The sequence below is a fragment of the Periplaneta americana genome, chromosome 6 (genome assembly GCF_040183065.1).
Source record: "Periplaneta americana isolate PAMFEO1 chromosome 6, P.americana_PAMFEO1_priV1, whole genome shotgun sequence".
In the NCBI taxonomy this organism is placed as follows: domain Eukaryota; kingdom Metazoa; phylum Arthropoda; class Insecta; order Blattodea; family Blattidae; genus Periplaneta; species Periplaneta americana.
The window spans coordinates 66,451,355-66,470,817 of record NC_091122.1 but is presented as its reverse complement, the minus strand read 5'-3'; the positions used below and the strand labels follow the sequence as shown (position 1 = coordinate 66,470,817).

Sequence of the window (19,463 nt, the reverse complement as noted above, 5' to 3'; positions counted from 1 at the left end):
ATGTATTCAAGAGTGCACAACACGCACTCGATCTCTGCTTTTTACTTAAAAAAATTAATTAGACGATTTCACTGCATATCACAAAGATTCTTTGAAATTATACCTGCCATCCTGTTCAATCCAATTTGAAACTCAATTATGTTAATAATAATAATAATAATAATAATAATAATAATAATAATAATAATAATAAAATGATGATGCTAATAATAATAATAATAATAATAATAATAATAATAATAATAATACATTTCGACAGATCTCTGCTCCATTGTGTTACCGAGATGAATTCTTGTAAGCATTCATTCAGAGAACAAATATAAACATGTCAACTATTACGAAAAAAATGGTTTAAATTGTCTAAACGTTCATTACTTATTAAATAAAGGAGATAACTGGTATATCACAATGTACTGATGAAATCATCTACCTAAAGCTACGGTACAATTGAGACCTAGAAGTAAATACTCACTGTTAGTAAACTTTCAAATATACAGTATAAGAAAGTTGGTTTGGCACAGTTGATTTTGGATCTGTAAATAGAGTAGAATGATAAGGTACCACTTATTTGTCATTATTCACTATCTGTAAGACTGCCTTTACAGTGAACAGGAGATCTATCAACTAATAAATAGTATCCATAAAAAAAATAAATTCACAGTCTACAGTAGGAATTGTCGGTTTTGCTGATGGCCTCCAATGTTCTTTGTACAACGAAGAAAGTCTATAATAAACACTACCAATAAGAACTATCGAATAATTTAATTGTAGGCTTACAAAACTCTGAATTCTCCTTAAAATCGCGATGAAAAATTAAAAATCAAATTAAAACTACAAAAATTGAAGCATAAGGAACTGCACAGATCTAAACAATAAAATAAGATTTGAAAATGTCTACAATTATTCAAGTACCAGTATCTATATAACATGTTCTAATTTTAAAATCAGCCAGCACAACTAATTTTATAATTCAAGTAAACAGTTCGTTCTAGTTATAAATTTAGTTTAATTGTTAGTTGGACTGATTGAATTTTAAATGACAACATGTAATAACATAACACGAGTTATGGACATTCTCAAATTTTATTTTTGTTGACCTGTAAGATGTACTTTTCGTGACTTAAGCTGCTTGAACACTATCAAATTCTCATCAAATTCAATACTTTACAAGACTTGTCAATAGTTTACAAGTTTTATTGTCAAATCACTTACAATATCCACTCTAAAAGTCTTGGATTGTTTTGAAAGTAGATAACAACATGTTCTAATTGATCATAGACTTAACAATTCTTTGAAGGAATTGACCAATGGGAGTCAGAAATAATATGGCGCCAAAAAATAAATAAATAAAAATAAAAGCGTCCTGGCTGAGATAAGTTGTTTGTGAATAAATTCAATTATATTAATTAAAGCCATGCCTGTACGCCATGGATTTTGTGGAATACAACAAGAAAATAAGAAAAATAATGTATATGAGAATATTACAAGGCAGTGTCTCGAATAAATACCTATGTATTTTTTTAATATGAAAGAATCTAAACTATAACCTAGATCAGCGTTTCTCAAACTATGGTCCGTGGACCACCTGTGGTCGTCGAGGTTTGCTCTTGTGGTCCTTCAAAAAGACAGAAGAAAAAATAAAATTCAAACGAATTGTGTATCACACGATAGCTGAAAATCTCAGAGTTTGTAAATGACACATGGCAATCGCCTTTCACTTTTTCTTCCAGTACTAACATTTTATGAAATTTATTTACCCTACCCATCTATCGACTTCCTACTCAACTCTCAGCAAAAAAGAGGGATTTAAAGCACTATGAACGTGGCGTTTCTCGCAATCTTTTCTCTGCACATCTGGTGCCGTGCTTTTAACCCAGCTAGGGACTACCCGAATTCATAACAGAACCAAAGTACCGAACCTTTTCATGTATTTATGACTTTCTTAATAGTTTGCACATTGAAATGGTCACGTACTGTACGTCGTATACCAATAATAGAACATGCAAAATTGCATCTTTACTTGTTGAAAATCGGGCATGTTTCTGCATTAATTTTTTTATTTCTCTTTTTGCAGATGACGATATAAGAAATTTTCTTCTATTAACATTAACTTAATTAGTTAATACCAATATAAAATTAATTGAATTAAATTAATTTTAATTATTTCTACATTAAAATATAAGTATATTGAAATTAAAATATGCTACATAAATGATAAATTTTCTTTTGAAGGGAACAAGAGTAAGGTGGTCCGAGGAACTGTTCTCACTTAACAAAGTGGTCCCCACTTCAGAAAAGTTTAAGAAATGCTGACCTAGACGAATAGTAATTGTAAATATTTTGTTTTAAAACAATATGCAATCTTAATGTTCTTCGTTTTATGATACCATACAGTTCAGCAATACAAATATTGTTTTGTCTAGACTAGTCATTGTCCATAGAATTTACGTAGGCCTATAAAAGTTTTTATGAACTTGAAGCACGTATTTTCAAATCCTGCCTAATCTTTAGCAATATGAAACAGTCACAAATCTTTTTCAATATTGATCAATCAAGTTTTTTTGTTTAGTAATGAATTGCAAAAAAAATTTGATTGTGTACAAGCAGCTTCAAATCTACATCTTTTCAATATTATTCGACAGTTAAATTCTATCAAGCCTAATTTATTTCATAGTGCCCACGATCAGTAAACATGGCGCTATTTGCATAAATGAACATGCACAGCTTATTGTCCATTAAGTTACACAGCAACTTTCTTCACTGGGAAAAACAATCATTGACTTCTTCCATTCTCGAGGAAATATTGTCAACAATTGTTTCTAAGATAATTTGGACTTAAAATTTAAATGTGTTTAACGAAATACATTATGAACTTGTTTAAGTTTAAGGTTTCACAACAAAGACATCCGAATGTTTTAATTTCTGTAGCCTATAGTTCAAATTAGAATGTTTATTCTAAAAAGATCACTGGAGACTAGTGATAAAATAAAAACATACACTGATAAATATAACGCTATAATGTATTATGGAAATGAAAAGTTGGTTAAATTGTCAATTTGTGTGACATACTTGAAATCGGTTAAAAGAAATAAACAGATACCTGTATTAGTTCCAGACATGGGTTTTGAAATAAATTTTCATTTTTGTAATTACCTCAATATGGAAACAAAGATCAAAATTAACTGAGCCATTGATAATTAACCTAAGAAATTTCTTCAACTGTGGAATATGAGACTTACAAGAATAATATAATATTCTCTCTTAGGAATAGGATAAATAACACATGTTAAATAAAAATAAGACTGAATCAAAACTGGACTGTTGAACACAAGATGAATACTATAGTTTACAAAGTCTATCAATATAATAAGCAGCAGCCAACTGTGAGCAAGGATAAAACACAAAACCAGGAAAGTACATTGTGAATGTGTGAAGAACACATTATTGGTGTTCCAACGCGAAAGAAAATAAAACTGCTTGCAATTTCTCACAACACTGGCTCAAGACTATTGCAATAAAACACCATTTTACCAAATTAATCATTTTTGTGCACTGAATCACTGCACTCCAGCAACTTACTAGATTTATGATAGTAAATTTTCCTTTCTGTGATTTACCTTATTGTAGGTACTAGCACCAATCATAAGAATTCTCTTCTCTTACTTGTTTCATTGAATATTTTTTACCTATGAAGTTCGTAATGTTTAGGCGTTTTGAGAATATAATTATCAAATGAACATGAAACGTAATGAAAGCTATTGGTACTGAAGTTTGTAGTATTAGGAAATTTGCATTTCTTAACTCTACATATCCATCACAAATATCTCTATCAGTGAGGGAAGTGAGATGGTATGCGTTGGTATGGAATACCGCCACTGGTTTCCATGACCAAAAAGCATACCGTTAGTGAAAAATGACATACCATTACTGAAAAAATGTGATAGTTAAAAATTTGTTTATACATTTCCTCACAGCAAAGAGTACTATCTGTTTGCTTCGTAAATCTAACCCACAGCCTTCTGGAACTGTATTCAACGTATATTTAGATACGTTTATTTGATAAGTAAATCCCTGGAATGCTTATCGATGGTAGTATTTCAAGTATAGAAGGCTGTGGTCTGTAGCTTGTGGTGGTCATTGTTGCCAGTTTAGTCACTGTGTCATTTTTATTGTTGTTGCACTTTTCATTAATAATTAAATAAGGCATTTTGAAGCTTTAACATTATTTTAAATGATAAGTCTCAGTGGACATTGCAAAATAATCTAGTAAATAACTGAAGTAACTTGAAATTATTTTATTAATAAATGTAACGTGTTGCGTAAGCTTCAAAGATTCGCGTTACTGACTGCATGAAACAATTTATTGCATATATCATGTATGTGTATGTTGTAAGAAGGCGGTATGCCTTTTTTAAATCTAAGTCTGCCAGGGGAAAATCTTGGGGTAGCATACCGCCTCTGGTTTCTCCCCACTTCCCTCACTGATCTCCAGGCTTCGAGACTTTGGACCCGATACAATAAGTTTACTGTGCATGCACTATAGGTTGTTGACTCGCTGCAGATAGGTAGAGATGTGTTGAGGTAACAACGTTGCTATTTAGAGTAGAGTACGGTAGTATGGGGGAACACACACATATGTACATTCTGAAAGTACATCTCTGCGCTCTACATCGCATGACGTGATAGAAGCAAAACGAAAAAACCTAACATCATTGCAGTCTCTAAGAGACAGTCCTTTATTCTCGGGTGACTCTATGCCCACTAATTTGCTGTTTATGTTACACAATGTTCCATATCCGTTATTTTTACATAAAATTGATTTCCACTTCTGTTTTACACGTTCAGTAACCGGTGTACTTGGTGTCTCATTAATTCTCTGCGTCATTTTCTAAATTAATTTGAGGGCTTCCGGCTCTCTTGCTCTGAATTTTCTAACCGTATAATAGTTTCAAACACAGTTTGAAAATGGGTTTGTATGAAAACCAAATTATTCGTCAGAACTTTCAAATCCAGAGCGTTTTCCTTTGGATATTTGTTGGTATTCATTCTACAGTACCCCCACCCACTGTACGCTTTACCACTATACTCAGTATGCCATTATGCGGATTTCCCACTGAACTGCTCTATTGGGTCTGAAGTCTCGAAGCCTACTGATCTCTATGATGTACATACCAGTACTAAAAGACAGAAAAAGACTGTCTGTAATATCAATAAAGTCTTCGAATCTGCTGATTATACTTAATACCTGTGGAGTCAACCATTTTTTTTTAATTTAAATATGCTCTCTGGTGTCTGCTGCTTGCTATATACCATTTAACACTCAAGTGAAAAATACAACTTGTTATGTTCATTGCACTGATTTGAATTCTACGCTTATGCTAAATGTTAAAAATTACACAACTATTTCATTCACTTCTAACCTTAAGAAATATCTACAGATCAATATGAAATATATATAACATATAAAATTCTTAAAATCTGTGACATAATTATTATTACAATCTATTATGTTTTTTTTTTTTTTTTCCACACAACCATAGTACTTGTATTTTATACAAAATGTGTACAGTTCAATGCTAGACAGTTACAACATTATTATAATTTTACATAATTTTGATGAACAATTATTTTATTTTACACTAAAGTCTTTCTACATGTCTCATTTCTCTTAAATGATATAATAAACAGAGAGCTGCTACTTTGCCGTACATTAGCATTGCTGTAGTTTTTACTGGGAATATGAAATTATAATGTTGTCTTGTAGTATCAGAATCAACTCCACTTAAATTGCCCATTCTCCAGTATTATTTCACTAAATTATAATTTATTATCCTAATAGTACCACTCATCACAGGAATTCATTTTTACAAGAGTACACTCAACATTTTATTTAAGAGACGTTAAAATGTTAATATGAATAGAGAAACACTAACAGTGTTAACATAAGAAAAGAAGCATATATTATGGCAGTGTTATTAGTGCGAAAAAAGAAATGTATAACAGTGTTGTTAATATGAGAAGGGAAACATATAGTGTTATCATATTGTTATTCAATTCCCACAGTATAAATGTATCCATAAAACTCAAAACTTCAACTTTTGGTTTCTTCTCTGTATAAAGTTATTCAAAACGCAAATATCTCAATGTTGAACGTAAGGGATGGGAAAAGAATAAATCTGCAACATAACTTAATATTGTCAAGTAGTTCTTAAGTATTTAAAGCACGTTACTTACGAAACTAAACACAATGCTTCACATCTTCTTAATGTTTCTACTGCAAAAGATGAACAAGATTGCAGCATAAATAAAATTTACATTGGTAACTTAATTCTAACAATTTTTTTTTAAATTACCGGTATTTACTTTGTAAAATATGTAAAAAGATATATCAGTGTAAACGTCAAAGTTCATAAATATTTCCATAATAACAAAACGTTTTTAGTTGAAAAAGAAACTCAATTCAGAATCTACGAAAACGTCAGCAAGATCCTATTGTAATGAAGTGTGGATCATTTCATATGATCAACAAAGGCTGGAAACGCTGAAGATGATACATATGAATTACTAGTTATTCACTTTCTGATCATAAAGAGATAAAAAAATGCAACCAATTTTGAAACTCATTCAATGATGTGGTGGTGGTGGTAATGGTAGTGGAAGCGACAGTAGTGGTGGTGGTGGTGATGGTGGTGGTGGTGGTGGTGGTGGTGGTGGTGGTGGTGGTGGGGTGGTGGCAGTGGTGAATATGAAGGCCAAAGAAGTCCATCGAGTAATATTATGGATTTATTAATTTGTCCTACAGAATAATATCTGTAATATTGACAATTAATATTTGAGGAGAAAAATTCGCTTTGGCGCCGGGGATTGAACCCGGGTTCTTGGTTCTACGTACCAAGCGCTCTAACCACTGAGCTACGCCGAATTCAATCCACAGCACCGATCGAATTCTCCTCCTTCAATGTTTCCCTTTCTCCTCAAATATTAATTGCCAATATTACAGATATTATTCTGTATGACAAATTAATAAATCCATTATATTCTCATAGCTGCAGTGCATATGTCTGTACAGATTACTGTGCACTTAACTGTGGAATCTCGGCCAAACAAGTCACTCAGCTGAGTTCGCTCCTAGTATAATGGCAGTTGACATTGGGCATACTCGTATACATCAACATATATGCCTACCTTGGAGTCAGGCCACAAAGGGAAACACTGAAGGAGGAGAATTCGATCCGGTGCTGTGGACTGAATTCGGCGTAGCTCAGTGGTTAGAGCGCTTGGTACGTAAAACCAAGGACCCGGGTTCGATCCCCAGCCCCGGAGCGAATTTTTCTTCTCAAATATTAACCATCGAGTAAATTGCAGTCACCACTTTTACCATTTATTCAAACTGAATGAGTTTTATTTATATTTACGAAGATTTGTCAATGAAATAAAGAGGTGGAGACAGGACTACACACTAAAACTTAAAGAAAAAGCTATGCCTACAATTCAATTAGTCTAAACATTTTTAGGATAAATGTATCTTGCTTAAATTATGCTCTGACCACACTGCATCTAGTAATATAGAGAGTGTTAAAAAAATAGCCATTATTTTAGGAGGTGCTAGTATGCATCAAAACAAGAAAATAATGTCTAATAAACATGGGTCCTACGACACATACTTTCTGATATCTGAACACTTATTCATAGGAGGTGCTCAATGTGACGTCCATTCATGGCAATGCACTCCTCTGCTCTTAGGCATAAGGAATCACTCTTTGAAATTGACCTGGTTGTTCTTGATAACCAAAAGTATAGGGGACTTAGATTTGAGGAACAAGCAGGCCAAGGTGTGGGGCCTCCCCAATCAATCCAGCGGTCCTGAAATGTTAGCGTCAGGTGTTCACACTCATTGCGGAAAAAAATGTGCTGGTGTGCAATCATGCATGAACCACATCTACAGTCTTTGCTGACATGGCACATACTCCAGCAAGGTAGGCAATACATTAGAAAATCCTGATAACGAGCCCCAGTTAATCTCTGTAATAGCACGTATACCGCCAAGAACGCCTGCCCATACATTGATTGAGAATCAGTGCTGATGCCTTGTTTCTTCAACTGCATGGGAATTTTCATCAGCTCACACATGCTGATTACGAAAATTCACAACAATATCTCTGCTGAACTCTGCTCATATTCACAACCAAACTTTTCTTTTCAGTATTCCTTGTGACGTATCAGTATTCCATGCCAGGGATGTCAACTATGGTATGATTATCTGGTAGCCTGCTGTATTGTAAAGCAGAAAAATGCATTGCCATAAATGGCCGACACACTGAGTACCTTCTATGAACAAGTGTTCAGATCTCAGAAAGTATGTGTTGTAGGATACATGTTTATTAGGCTTTTTTTCTTGTTTTGATGAATACTATCACCTCCTAAAATATTGGATACTTTTTAACACCCTGTATAATGAACGCACCCTAAATTAAAACAAATATGGCCACACAGAAAAGCTACATAAGCTTCGTATGTATTACTACAATTTGACGTTGTCTATGGATCATGAACTTGTAGTAGGCAAAATTCACCGTAACGAAAGGCAGTCAATTGAGTATACCAAGTATGAGGGTTGAATGAGAAGTACGCCTCCACCACTGTAACTTGTCAGTACATGGTAGCACAGACATGCAACAGATCCTGACATCTAGCGTAGAGTTTCCACAAATACGACAGTTAGTAGAAAGTGATTATAGTGAATGGCTGTTGAGTTATACTGTGGAGAACAGATCCTTATGCAGGAGCCCGGTCACTGTGATTTAAGCAATGTGCTGTTATCGAATTCTTGACTGCTGAAGGTGTCCTTCCACTTAAAACTTGTGTAACAATCAACGACTTGGACATCCTATGATAGCAACCAGTGAGCCTCTCAAGGAACAAGTTGACAGACTGATTCATGACAATCGCTGCATCACTCAGAGACAAACTGCTGACATAATCAACATTTCACAAGAGCATGTAGGTCACATCATTGCTTTGTTTGAATATTGGAAGGTTTGTGTGCCATGGGTAACCAAGATGCTGACATCTGAAATGAAAGAGCAGAGACCTAAAATTTGCCAGGAACTTTCGTTGCGTTACGAGAATGAAGGTGGTGAATTTCTGTACACAATTGTGACTGGAGATGGAACATGGTACACCACTACAAACCAGGATGAAATGTCAATCTATGGAATATCGGCACAAAGACTTGCCATGGAAAAAGAAGTTCAAGTCACAGTCTTCAGCTGGAAAAGCGATGGCATCAATTTTTTGGGACGGAGATGGTGTTATCCACGTTGATTTCCTTGATATGGGAACAACAATCAACTAAGTGTGTTATCTTAGAAAACATTATGATAGTATTCAGATAAGTCAAAATACAATATAAGAATACAGTATTTATTTTATAAGTTCAGTCGAAATGACTTATCAATATTTAAAAAACTACAACAAATATTTATACATATAAATAATTCATTGAAGTTAAAAGATTTAATGCTAACGTTTTCGCCTATTTGGCATCTTCAGGCATATATTCGAAATATTTCATGTGGTAGGCCTACATTGATTTTACTGTAATTGAAATAACCATTAAATATGTACATAAACAATCTTAAAAGAAACATATTAAAAACCATACATGCAAATTAAATAAAATAATGAATAACAGTTGAGTTAATTATTGTTTTTAATTACTTCATTTGTGTGATGTTTGAAACCAAATCAATATTCATATATACTTCAATTTATTACTTTGCTACAGTTATAATTTCAACAAAATAAATGCTTGACATAATACGACACGTAACGACACAAACCATCAATTTGTAAAACACATACACGACCATGTGCAATACATTAATAAGATATAATTCAGAATTAATTAATTTAAACACAGGTGTAATATTTACAAAATTTCAACCTGTTTTAATGTCCATAATTCTTAACTTTTTTATGTATGGTAATAGTTGTTTTAATTATAGTATTGTTATAAATTGAAGTAGATATGAATACTGATTTGGTCTCAACCATCACACAAATAAAGTAATTAAAAAACAATAATTAACTCAAGAGTTATTCATTATTTAATTTAATTTGCATGTATGGTTTTTAATATGTTTCTTTTAAGATTGTTTGTGTATATATTTAATGGTTATTCCAATTAGAGTAAAATCAATGTACCACATGAGATATTTGGAATATATGCCTGAAGATGCTAAATAGGCGAAAACGTTAGCATTAAATCTTTTAACTTCAATGAATTATTTATATGTACAGTATAAATATTTGTTGTAGTTTTTTAAATATTGATAAGTCATTTCGACTGAACTTACAAAATAAATATTCTTATATTATATTATATTATAAGCATGTTACATCACAATGGTCCGAACTTCAAAATGGCGATTGAGAAGGGTTAGAAAGGAAAAGGGAAATATCCTGCAGCATGACAATGCCAGGCCATACACAACACAGGCCACTACAGAAGAATTTGAGAGAGTGGACCTCATGACAATACGGCATCCACCATACAGTCCAGATTTGCCGCACTCTGATTTCCATCTTTTCCCTAATCTTAAAGATCATCTCTGGGGACAGTACTATGCATCTGATGAAGAAACTGAAAGAGCTGTGAGAGGCTGGTTCAGAAAACAGACGGTGGATTTCTTCTGTGTCAGCTTCACAAAACTTGTACATTATTGGCAAAAGTGTATTCAGTTATCTGGTGATTATATTCAAAAGTAAATGAAGGGTTCAGAACCATAGTGGGCCAAGCGCCATTTACTAAAACCGTAGAAAACAAAGGATTAAAATGAAGTTATTACCATAATTCAATGGAAACATATAGCAAGTAATATAAAGTATACACATTAAAACTAAATTAAACTATGGTATTCACTTAACTTTAACCCTTGCTTTCTCCGTTTTTATTAAATGGCGCTTGGCCCACTATGGCTCTGAAACCTTCAAATGTATGCAAATATTTGTGTTTGATTCCCTCCCAAACATGAATTACGATGGTGGAGGCATTACTTTTTATTCACCCTTGTATTTATGCATACTTTCCTCGAGATTGAACATGTGTGATGTTATGGAAACCTACACATGCTTTCCTTCATAACACGTTTTAAATAACTAAGAACTACGTAAATAAACAGCAAGAAAATTGATATCATTCTGTCTGTATTGAACTGTACATTTCTCTAACATAAAATTGCCATATGACCAATTTCAAATTTCTTATATATTATTTGTATTAACATAATGGGAATGTGCAAATAGTTCATTTCTCTATTTAACTTACAGTGATAATTTAAAATTATTGCATTCTCTTAATTACAAATCTGAAAAGTTTCTGTGTTAACGTTCTTTAATCCCTTCAGACCTGAATTTATATAAAAAAAAAAAAAACTGGTCACATAATCATTCTGGGGATCCAAAATTCCCAAATCAAGTCTTCACAGAAAATCAAAATTTGGGGACAATTTTGACACCTGGGGCCCCAAAATTTTAAATTTAATTTTTAATTCAGGTATAGAAATGTCTCAAAAATAATATTCTCCATTTCTATCACACTGAATTTTTCAAAATATTTAAAAGTATCGAAGACATTCCAAAAAAGAAAAAAAAGAAACAATTACACTCTAATGTACATCAGGCCTGAAGGGGTTAAACATGATTCTTCCATATGCTTATACATCATTACATTATACACAAAACATCCTGTTTAGAGCAAATGTTTACTTATTGTAAAAGAATATTAAAATAAATAAACACTCATAATTTTAATTGGAACTGTTAGCACATTCATATAACGCAAGTCCATACATTGTGAATACTTGAAAATAGGGAATTAACTATTTAATTATCAATAAAATTCGTAAAGTTTTGTTCAAAACAACATAATGTTAATATATTACTTGTACAATGACAGTCATCAAGTGCACTGTTAATGAAATAAAAGTGAAACTACACTTCACAGTTCTTAATACAGCTACCAGCTCCGAGCTGCATTGTCACTCACTGGAAACGTGCATTGAGTCTAGCACAATTGCTAGGCAACGTAATGCTTCATATACATAAATAACACTGGTGAAGCAGCAGATTTAAAGTTAAACAATTACATTCACTATAAATTTGTATTTATGGAAATTCACCAGTTCAGAGAAAATCCATGCCCTTTTCCTTTTCTATTTTGGTGATGTGTGTTCTTAATTCCTGATGATTTCTCATCACAATATAACTACAATGAATAATACATCACATGAGCCAACAGTTACAATATTTGTGGCTTACGAGAGATTCTTTGATTTGGATCCTATGTTTTGAATTCAAGTTGCCTAGACAACTCACCACAAAACTTTTGCATCCTAAGATTTCTTTCAATTTGGCAAGAAATATACTAACAAAATTGCATCTTTATTAACAATAAATTATAAAATTTGTAACAATTTTACTTTCAGTATTGTGATACTGACAAAAATCGATTTAGAGATTTCCACTGACATACAAGTTTTCAACATACCTGACACTGAAAAAATGGTTTCTAGTAAGCCATTTGTCCAGTCTGTGTACAAAGATTTCTTTTAAACTACTGGTACTGAACGGATTTCTTCCTAAGATTGTGTTTCTTATGGCCATCTAACAAGACTTCCTTAGATGTGGTTTCTCTGAAGACAGAAGTGATTTGTTTTACTTGAAGTTAATGGGTATTTATTTGAAGTATAAAAAAATATGAAAATAGCTAATTCATATCTCTGATGACTTTCTTCTTGACTTTTTTTAACACGATCTAAGTTACCGGTGACTCAACTTTTTCAACTCCCATAACGTTTTAACTGTTGTTGCTATGTACAACAAATAAAAATTAAATTATTTTATATCGACAGGGACATCTGATGCACGTAATGAAATATTTCTGATGTAAATAGTGTTCGAGACATGAAGATCAAATTCATAATTTCAAATGGGAACTCAATATGTTTTGTATTGCAATTATTGAGCTAGCTAATGTCTAACAACAAATTACTACCTTTCAACCTCAATTTCGGAAAATGTTCAATTATATTCGGAAAAAAGTATACAATTTCGGAAAAGATAAATCTAATTTCGGAAAGCTTTAACATTATTTAAATTATTTTTATTTTATCTTTATTTTGAATAAGATTGTACTAAATTATATGCAAGTTAGTTGCACTAAATTCTTGTTGTCATGTAGGCCTAAACGAATATTATCAATAAACGTTGTTTATTAGAGGAATGTGTAGCTACAATATTTCTGTTCCCTTGAAAGAATATAGAGAATCAATTTTATTTAACATATATATGTGATCATTAGAACCAGAAATCCGTCAAAACCAGCTTCATTTAGTAAAAACTAATGTAAGCAAATAATGTAGATAATACAAAGTGAGTTTTCGTAAGGGCTAGAATCACTGACAGATTAGGTTTCATTTTTTCGAGGAAAAATATCAGACGAAGGCATCTAGAAAGTGCAAGGTTTAATATTCAGAGCAAGGGGTAACATCTCACAATTAACCATTAATATTTTAAAAAGCTTTGGAATCCATGATATCATTCCTATTAAAGATTCTGTAGCAATCTTCAAAAACCATTTATGTATATCACGTATTATAGTTCTCCTTTCTTTTAGTTTGCATATTACATATACATAATTTGTCTGAATTAAAAAATTCAATAGTTTCATCTTGTATTAATTGTTCCGATAAGCTGACTAATAAGTAATGAAAATTCAATTAGACCGTCTCTGCTTATCTGTATTACAATTATAATTTATTGATGTCTTACATTAATATTTTCGGTACCTCAGTATACCATCTTCAGATGTATTTATGATACTAAATTTAAATTTAAACCTGGCCAATAAGTACATATGTTGTGGTCTTGGATAGTGTGTGTGTGTGTGTGAGTATACATACTATACCCATATATGTTTACAGTCGATAGTATATAAGTGTTTTATGGTCCATATAACCACTGTAAACATATATGGGTATAGTATGTATACTCTCTCACACACACACACACACACACACACACACACACACACACACACACACACACACACTATCCAAGACCACAACATATGTACCTATTGGCCAGGTTTAAATTTAAATTTAGCATCATAAATACATCTGAAGATGGTACACTGAGGTACCGAAAACGTTAATGTAAGACATCAATAAATTATAATTGTAATACAGATAAGCAGAGATGGTCTAATTGAATTTTCATTACTAAAAAAATTCAAGTTTTCTGTTCATGTAAACTTATCCCAGTTACTTATTGTAATCACTTACTATTCTTGTGTATATTATATTAGTCTGTGGTTTTGGCAACCCAGAATGCCTGGGAAAACGATTTTTTGGAAATAAATTATATATAAGCTAGTTTTTATTAGTTGAAATTGGTTTTGACGGTACAATATATAATAAAATTATATATGTTAGTTTTACTATAATAAAAATTAAAAACGAAAAAACTTTCAAATTCTAAATTGTCTTCATTCTTTTCTGATTTTCGTTTCATTTCCTATATTTTTCGAAATTGAGGCTAGCTTTTCCGAAATTAAGTTTATTTTTTCTGAATATGAATGAACCATTTCCGAAATTGAGGTTAGATGTTCCGAAATTGAGATTAGATTTTCCGGAATTTAAGTTCAAAACATACAGTTTACTGGTTGTTTGAATGTTATCAGGGAGAGCAAACATAAAAACAAGCTCTGACACACCCTTCTCCCTATGTCCTCCAACGTTAATAATGTTGAAGGTCGAAAGTACAGGCATTTCTTGAGACATACCTTAACCATATTTTTATTTTTCGAAGATCTACTGCTGACTTTGTGTCAAATGATGTAGTATCTGCGTGATGAATGTCCTGCTGATAATGCCTTAATGACAAGAAATGCACTGAACCAGCTATTCCAGCTATGGGTGGAAAGAGATAGTCCTGTTCAGAGATTTCCAGCACGATCGCCTAATCTAATGCCATTAGATTTCTTTCTTTGGGGATATGTAAAAAATGTAGTTTACCAACAGATTCCAATTACAGGGGGAGACATGGATTGTAATGCCACTGCAATAGTGATGGAGAGTGCAAAAGAGTGTTGCAATGCAAATAGTCTTGTCTTTGAACACAATGTGAAAAAATGTGACTGCACACAGCAAGAATTTCGTGTTTTTCCAGAGTAATTATATTTATTTTTTATTCATCTACATTACTTTAATGTCATTCCACAACATGTGCAATATTGTCACAGTAAAATACAGTATTACTGCATTACCGGTACCGTTAAAAAAATTATGTTTGCCCTCTTATCTTAAAAATTCTTTAAGTAAAAAAAATTCCATCACATGCATCAGATGTGTCCTTCGATATAATTTAATGTCCATTTGTCGTATTGATATAGCAACAACAGTTAAAATATTATCGGATATGAAAAGGTTAAGTCACTCTGTATATTAACAAGTAAAACTGTATGCATCATATTCTTTAAAAGTTAATGTTTCAGAGAAATTAAACATTGCATCTGCTTATGAGAAAAAACAGGAATGGGGAATTAGAAAAATATGGCATTTCTAAATTATATCAACAACCAGTAATGGTGCCAAAAATTAAATAAAGACAGTCATGGATTAAAACAGCGTGAAAGCACCAAGAAAATAAAAAATGGAAGTCTTAAAGAAGAGACATACTTTCTCATTATATGCTTCATTTTTTCACAACAATTCATTTCTTTTATCATTTTGGTCAATTATATTATCTTCTACAGTTTATTTTCTCGGACTATTATTCAACAGATATGCAGAAATTAGTCACTTACTATGCACCTAAAGAAAGAGAGATAATCTTCAGTTTTCGGGATTTCACACGAAAGGCATTGTCTATAATGCCATAAAAATAAGATACCTACTTGACTTCATTTATAAATTGTATGATTTAGGTCGATAATGACATTAATTCTGAACAAATTTATATAAAATAGCTATTTGTATATTACAATAATTTATATTATCTTTTTATTTTTTAATAGGATTTTAAGCATATTCCTTCCTTTTCAAATAAATCAGAGTCCTATGAAAGTGGTTTTATTTTTAAGGAAAATTCGTTATAAAATTTCAAGATTTCGTTGTTATTGCCAATTAGATGATTAAAATTAAGTTTTATAATTCTAGCTTAAGACATTAAACAAGATAAGAGTGGTATATGCAGCATTTTGAGCATCAATTTTCAGTTTTTACAATAACATTTACATAAAATATTTTAATACACAGTTGCATTTATTTGTTGATAAAATGGTAGCACGAAATTCGCCATCAAAAAAAAAAACGGAAATCATGGAAATATTACTTAAAAATATGTTATTGTTAAGATTTCGCGACTAAAGCAACAAGCATTGTTGAAATTCGTTTGAAACTTGAATTAAGTTTCTTTTTTATATTATTTCACGATTCAAATGTTCGTCTTTGAGGTTATGGGAATAATTTGAAGGAAACAAGGCATAAATGGGACATAAAACATGGACCGAATCAATACCTACTAAATTAGTGACACCATCATACTTAGACAGGGCTGATTATATTATGAAGTTTAAATGCAGAAAACAAACAGACGTGGCAAAATTTTCCTTTGTTAACAGCATAATAGTAGATTGGAACAGCTTACCTACAGCAATCTTTCAGGGTGATCCTCTCAAAATCAACACATTTAAGGAAAGGCTGGAAAGATTAAACTGAGATTTTAATTATAGGTGCAGTGTAATTATCTAAGTTGTGACATGTAATTAATTAAGTGATTTGTAATTACTTAAGTTGCAATAATTAGGTTTAATAAAAATACTATAAATTAAACACTATTACATTTAACATGCGTCATTCTCATTACAAATTGACTCAGAGATATTGTTTATGAACAAAATCTGCCCATTGGTTTGAAGAAATCGCTGTATACAGATAGATTGCCCAAAATAAGTTGATATTTAGGAAGCTGAAAATGTGTCTGTGTATTTGCGTGAAAATCTCAAAATTTATTTATTTTAACATCACAATACTTTATATTGGTATAATGAAATAGTAAAAATCACGCTATTTATACGGAAGAAATCACAGGAAACATGACTGGAATATATTGTCAATACGAAAAACATCTCATAGAGATAAGTGGCAAAATTTAAGTAAAAACATGAGAATTTAGTAGTGTTCAGCACTATGGAAACTTTTTGGGTAATATTAATGTGTATTATCTGTACGAAGATCTAGAAAAACCGACAGAGAGTGAAAATGTTTTATATTTCTCAGTAACAAAGACCTGTTTTTCTAATGATAAAGTATCTTTTAACTAATAAGAAGTTGTTGATAATTTTAATTCATCTGTTCGAAATTTTCTGTTTTCATTAGTATAAAACTGCCTGTTCTAAAATAGATAAATTCACACCTCACCCATACATCTTCCTTCCTTACATAACACACATATCTTCATTTATCACCTTGCTATTTTAAAATTTTCGTAGCAAAATATTTACCCTTCATGGATAATATTCAATTACAAATCATAATATGCACAACAAATAACAAGTATGAATATTAGTTTTTAAAATATCTGCCTTAGATATATAAGTTTCTGGTACAATATACATCTTGTAAATGAAAGTAGTACAGTAAGCTTTCATATGTAATACTTATTTGGGAAATTTCCCCTTTACGAGTTTTGCATTGTTAGTCAGGTATGCAAGGGTTTTAAATCAAGCACGCCAATTTCAATTGCAGCTAATAATAATCAGTACATTTTCACTTTTAAGAACTTACAGGTGCCTGCAAATTGTAATAAATAAGGGCACTTTGTGACTAAAAACGCCGTCAATTTTCATCCAAATTGCACCAATTCTAGAACTTGTACTATGTTTCCAATAACAGAAAATGCTGTTATCAACTACCAGTTCGAATAAGAAAGTGTGTGTGGTGATGAGAACTTTGTTAACAGGAGAAAAAGAAGAGCTAAAGTGGAATCAGCCAGAAATGATCTCTGATATTTGTTGAACATGTGGTTATAAAACATGTGCAAGTTACAAAAGCCAACCTTCACTATAGTTTGACAACTTCAAGTGGAACCCTGTAAAACACGCCAACTTCTGGAATCTCTCTCCTTCTTTCTTCTCTCTCCCTCGCTCCTCGTCATTCAGTCACCAATCACCACGTAAATATCTGAGAGGGTGTGTGTGGGTATCGCGACCAATAGAAGAACCACTCTCCAGTATTACCACAATAACGGATTCTTCATTTTTGCCTCGACTGTCGGCTAGGAAGGTTCCATTATGCTAGCATTGCAGGCAACTAGTCAACCTTTTAATGCTTTTGTTAGCAGGTTTGGCAAACTGTGAGTGGACCTGCAAGTATATAGTGCATAGTGCTCTCTCCCTTCCCCCCGTGCTTTCTCACTTGCTCCTCCCCAAGACAGCCAGCGCTCATGTAGTAACTCGGTCAGGGTTTCAGTTCAATTTGTCAATCTATACAGCCATTTGTTTGCGTTTTCAGCATATTTTATTAAACAAATTAGCTAAATGGAAGTACAGTTGCTCCATGCAATTCAAATGAGAGTTATAACGTGATTTCTTATGCAGTAGCTAGATGGCATCATAGTGAAATTTATAAAAGTTGTTGCCGTCAAAGCCTATAAGGCTGAGCAATCTGTTATATATGTGATCAGGACTCTGAGCAACAACAATAACAAGAAGGAGCAAAGAGAGTTATGATCACTGGCAAAGAGTATATTCTGTCGATGCTGCTGCCATCTACAGGCAAATTACTTGAAAAAAGGCGTCAAATCAGATAATTTCAAAATATCAGGCATACAAGTTACAAAAAAGAAGACATCTCTTGATCCTAGACAAAGGCCTAAAAAGGAGGACATGTCCGGACAAAAGATGATGTCTAGTCACCCTAGTCGTATAGATCCGCTAAGCAAAAATAGGTGTGGTCCTCCAACAAAGTGGGAATTGCATGTAGGTGATATAACCGCCATAACATAAAAATGTGGTGCCTATATTAAAACAGTTATACTTTCTGCTACATCACTGTCTTATATTGGAAAGCAAGAGAGTTAATGCTTGTTTTTTTTTTTAATTTATAGCAAAAATGTTTTTAAAAATAGCATTTTATAGCAATATTTACTTTAAGAAATAGCATTTATTAGCTAAAACCTGTTTTGCTATTTTATGTATTTGAGAGGAGCAAATTATGCCTAAATAGTAAAGGACATACCTGTTCAATATTGCAATGTTGAAATTAAATACGTAACTATACAGCAGTTTCAATTATACATATTGTAAAAAAAAAAAGACACAAACAAACAAAAAGCATAGAACTGCAAAAAAGTGCAGTTATACATTGACGAGGACACATTTTGATTCAACAGTATACTGA

At 32.1% G+C, this 19,463-nt stretch overlaps 1 non-coding gene across 1 annotated transcript; it reads right to left on the bottom strand.

Annotated features, from left to right (window-relative positions):
• Nucleotides 1–6,849: 6,849 nt before the first annotated feature.
• TRNAT-CGU (transfer RNA threonine (anticodon CGU)) lies at nt 6,850–6,922 on the bottom strand. Its single transcript has one exon. It is a non-coding gene; the product is annotated as a tRNA-Thr (tRNA).
• Nucleotides 6,923–19,463: the final 12,541 nt, after the last annotated feature.